Source organism: Larus michahellis, chromosome 12 (assembly GCF_964199755.1).
Source record: "Larus michahellis chromosome 12, bLarMic1.1, whole genome shotgun sequence".
Classification (NCBI taxonomy): Eukaryota; Metazoa; Chordata; class Aves; order Charadriiformes; family Laridae; genus Larus; species Larus michahellis.
The window spans coordinates 15,978,897-15,982,739 of NC_133907.1; positions in this window are offsets into that span (position 1 = coordinate 15,978,897).

Genomic DNA, 3,843 nt, shown 5'->3' on the forward strand with positions numbered 1-3,843 from the left:
AAAGCCTGGGTTTGCCCACAAGGGCAGCACAGCACCAGCTGCCAGCACAGCCAAAATACCATGTTGAAAATGCAGGTTTCAGGGTTAACTCCCTTTTCACACACTCAGCAAAAATCAGGACAAGAATGTATATAGATTATTCTACCTGAACAGACAGACCCAAATCAATAAGGCAGTTTTTTTAATCATCCCCAGCTGAGCATCGGTACATCCACCTCCAGGGTTTTTAGTCATTCTGCCAGTAACCAGTATCGCCAAGGTGTGTAATACACGTGTATTTGAACCCAGAATGTATCTGTGCCTCATGACTTAAAAGTCAGAATTTTTTCCCCAGCTGCATCCATAGGAATAGAGTCCTCAGTCCTTCTTCTCCTGCTGCCAAGGACACAACGCATAAAGACCCCAAAAGCAGGAACACATTTCCAAGACTTTGAGGAAGAAAGGAAAGGACAGCAAAAAATGAATGTGTATCCCATACGTACATCTTGAAGAAAACCATTACAAGCAATCAGTCTCTTTCTTTGCCCAGCCTTACTATGGGCAACTCCCAGCACCTCCCCCAGGCATGAATTTAGGGGGCAGTCTCTATGTTCTGCACCCGACCAGTGGCCACAGGGAGGAAAAACATTATCAAATGCTGTATCAACCCTTAAAGGCTCGGTAACAGCTCTGAAGATACGGATGAAGCTCAAGGCAGCAGCAAACAGGTGTCCAGAAGACATATTTCTCCTGTCCTTGAAGCTCTTTGCCTTAATCTTGAGGTATCCACGATGGCACAGGAAGAAAGCCCTTAGTTTAAGTACTAGGAGAGATGTGGTAGGTCACAGGGAGCAAGAAGGGAGCGGACCCAGAAGCTGTCCCCAACATCGAAGACTCTTCGTCTACCAGACTCCAGCTCTTGCTTTTTACCTCCTCTGTTCTGTGTCTACAACGTTCCTTCCCCCGACTCCTGTACGCAATTTTTTCTTCTGCTGGCCTTTCTTGATTTTAGTATTTTCCCTTCGGCCCACTGCTATTGCCAGTCACCACAGGAGCCACGTGCACGCCCAGGGCTAAAACCGTGCCTTCCGTGTTCACTCCGCCTGCCTGCTGGCGGACCGCACCGCTGCCCCTGCCAGTGCTCTTTAACTTTCGCAATCAGATATTTTCTAACCTTGAATTTCTAATCCAAACACTGCGTTTTCTAATGCTCTGTGCAGGTCTAAGTAAGAGGCAATTTCCTTCCTGATTTATTTCTAAGCATAGCTGAGGGCTACAAAAAACTGCCAGGCAGGGAAAGATGATACGGATGACACTATAAAGGGGTTCAAGGCCTATGAACTTTTTTCTTCTGACAATCAACCCAAAGCCAAAACACAGGTCAGATGTTAACAGAAATGTTTGTTTGTCTTAGAGATATGTATAGATGGCAGAGACTAACCTAGGAAAGAGCCCAAGCGATGACTGGATGTTATTGTGTTCCTGGTCTTTTATAAAATGCATCAGCTGTCACGTATGAGGCAAGGTTGAATTTTTTTAAATATACATAAGTATGTCTTTATTCAGATATCCTGGCTCAGCAATCTGTAAGCCATTCACCTACAATAAAAAGGATGGGAAGGAAGAATGATACGTTGCAATGGGCTCAGGAAACAGAATTTGGCCCCTCCCTTTACTAGGTAAAGATGTAGGTTCCTATCAAGTTATTTCAAAATTCTCATAACTATAAGAAATTGTCCTTGGTTGATGCAAAAATCTTATCAATAATCACACAACAACTTCTTTTGTGGCAACAATCTCATTTTCTTACCGGAATATCCAGTTGGTCAGGAAAATTATATTTTATCAGGGTGGAGGGGGGCAAGAAGAGAGGAAAGGGAAGGAAGAAGAGCCAGAAACCAAAGAAAACAGCTGTTCTCTAGACAGCAGCTCCCATTCCAGCTTTGCGGAATCACAGAACGGTTGAGGTTGGCAGGGACCTCTGGAACTCATCTGGCCCAACCCCTGCTCAAGCAGGGTCACCTAGAACTGGTTGCCCAGGATTGTGTCTAGACAGCTTCTGAATATCTCCAAGGAGGGAGACTCCACAGCCTCCCTGGGCCAGTGCTCAGTCACCCTCACCACACACAAAAAAAAAGGTAGGTGTTTGGTTTTTCCTGATATTTGACTCTCTCCAGTATGTCCATGCCTCTCTTGTACTGGGGAGCCCCAAACCGGACACAGTACCCACGGTGTGGCCTTACCAGTGCTGAGCAGAGGGGAAGGATCACCTCCTTGACCTGCTGGCAACAGTCCTCCTAACGCAGTCCAGGATCCCTTTAGCTGCAAGGGCACGTTGCTGGCTCGTCTCCAACTTGATGTTCGCCAGGAGCCTGGGGTCCTTTTCTGCAAAGCTGCTTTCCAGCTGGGTGGCTCCCAGCACGTACCCATGGCTGGGCTTGTTCCCCGGCGGGTGTTTTCTCCTTGTTGAACCTCATGAGGTTCCTGCCAGGCCCATTTCTCAAGCCTGGCAAGGTCCCTCTGGAGAACAGCAGGACCCTGCGGCGTATCAGCCACTCCTCACAGGTTTGTCACACGCAGACTTGCTGAGGTACACTCCGGGTACACTCTGCCCCATCACCCCAGTCGTTAATGAAGATGTCAGCCAGAGCTTATGGCCGTCAGGAAAGGAAGCGGAAAGCATCAAGACTCGCTACGAGGAGGCAGAGACAAGGAAGCTGAACCGGCGAAGTACAGGATGGTGCACGTATGCGATGAAGGAAAAGGAAAGATCCTTTCATATGAGGACAAGAGGATTTGGTTTTCAACACATATGCACATATTTTTTAACATAGCATTTATATGTAGTGCCTTTTGACAAATTTGATTTATTAATAAGCCTTTTTTGTAACTGGAATTGATTAGAAAGAGGTTACGCTTTCTTTGCCATTCATCTATCACACCAAAGAATATATATATTCAAGTACTCTGGAATTGTTATTAGCCTTAGTGACTTTACTTTTCTGGGTAAAGATCACGTTGCATGAGGTATTGATAGCATACAGAAATGAGTAAAACATGTACACCTAATATTTGCTTCCTGTATTTAGTTTGAACGGATATTTATATTGAGGAGTTGTTTGCAAGTGTAAGAGTTCCCTAAGGGACCTATCTGAAACGTCATCAGCACACAGATGATAAAACATACATGGGACAAAGATGGAGCGTTTAATTTTCAGTTGTCACATGTTGAAATTACGGGAATTCAAGCTTAGAGACAGACCCAGTAATGTTCCAGGACAGAGTCATTTGGCTCCTAGTGACTAATGGAAAGTTTACCCTAATTACAGCTTAGTAGGATTAAGCACAAATAAATCACTATTAGCTTTTCCAAATGTTGCCTATCTTGTGTGAATTTAAAACAGACACTGTATTTTCCCATCCAAAGTCCTGACCTGATTGCTTATTGTCACACTCAAAGACCATAAAAATCCAAGTTTATCCTGATCGATAAAACAAACGGTAGAATTACCATCTTGATGACTATACCAAACTAGCTCTAAACACCTCATAGTTTTCCAAACTAATTGTTGAAACTCTGGGAGACCCCAGAAGGAAAACAAAGAAGTCTCCATGTCAATCTTTAGGATCTTCTTGCTCAAGGAAAGATTTGATGGAAGGTAGAACAATTTTTCCTGACTTCTATAGAGGAGTCAACAGCATCTGTGATGCTGCTTGGGATGATGGTGACAAAAGATTCAAAAGAGTCCCTTTAGGATGCAGAGAGAGTGAAAACCTCATGATGAAATGCATTACAGGAGAACCAGATGGAGATGTGTATAGCCAAACTGAGGAGCCAAGGAAGAACTTGTACATGCCGTGCCC